General features: G+C 36.3%; 1 protein-coding gene and 1 long non-coding RNA gene across 2 annotated transcripts in view; both read left to right on the top strand.

Annotated features, from left to right (window-relative positions):
- The window catches only part of LOC106867571 (organic anion transporter 3), a 67151-nt gene that overhangs the window by 26223 nt on the left and 40196 nt on the right, over positions 1 to 732 (top strand). The window lies entirely within an intron of this gene.
- Positions 1 to 732, top strand: part of LOC128249106 (uncharacterized) — a 4021-nt gene that overhangs the window by 3050 nt on the left and 239 nt on the right. The gene's annotated exons all lie outside the window — the stretch shown is intronic.

Here is a 732-nt window from a genome sequence, read left to right as displayed (position 1 = left end):
TCTTCTTCTTCTTCTTCTTCTTCTTCTTCTTCTTCTTCTTCTTCTTCTTCTTCTTCTTCTTCTTCTTCTTCTTCTTCTCCTCCTCCTCCTCCTCCACCTCCTCCCCCTTCTTCTTCTTCTTGGCATTCTGTCCGTTACGACGACGAGGGTTCCAGTTCAGTTGTGGCTGCATGGAATTGATTGTGTAATCCCTTGTTACATAATACTTCTTCATGTCCTTTTTGTACTTCTTCCTTTATTTCCTTTTCTTCTCTGCTTTCAATACTCCCGCATTCCTAACAGACACTGGCAAGGTTTCCTTACTTCGGAATAGGTGTTCCATTAAGCTCCTGGGTTAGATACGTATGCAGTCTTCCACACTATTCAATCCCACTCCTCCATTTGGTCTCTTCTTCTCAAACTTTATTATTTCTTTCTAGTTTATGTTTTAAGGTTTCACTAAACGTGTAACCTCTATCGACCGAAATTTATAAGTAACTTAAACAATAGAGATGTCTCACTTTAGGCATAAAAGCAAAAAATTATGAAGAAACTGAAATGTATTGCTGGTACCATTTTCCAGGACAGCAGATATGTCGGTGAAGAAATCTTAGGTTCAACTCAGAATTCAAATTGAAATGTTGATTTAGTGTCTTATATAAAGTTAACTTTATCTATCATTTCTTTCGTGTGTACATCAAACCTTTCCCTTACACCCTAAAACAAGGATATATATATATATATATATATATA

Source organism: Octopus bimaculoides, chromosome 11 (genome assembly GCF_001194135.2).
Source record: "Octopus bimaculoides isolate UCB-OBI-ISO-001 chromosome 11, ASM119413v2, whole genome shotgun sequence".
NCBI lineage: Eukaryota > Metazoa > Mollusca > Cephalopoda > Octopoda > Octopodidae > Octopus > Octopus bimaculoides.
This window is presented reverse-complemented; position numbering and strand designations above follow the sequence as displayed.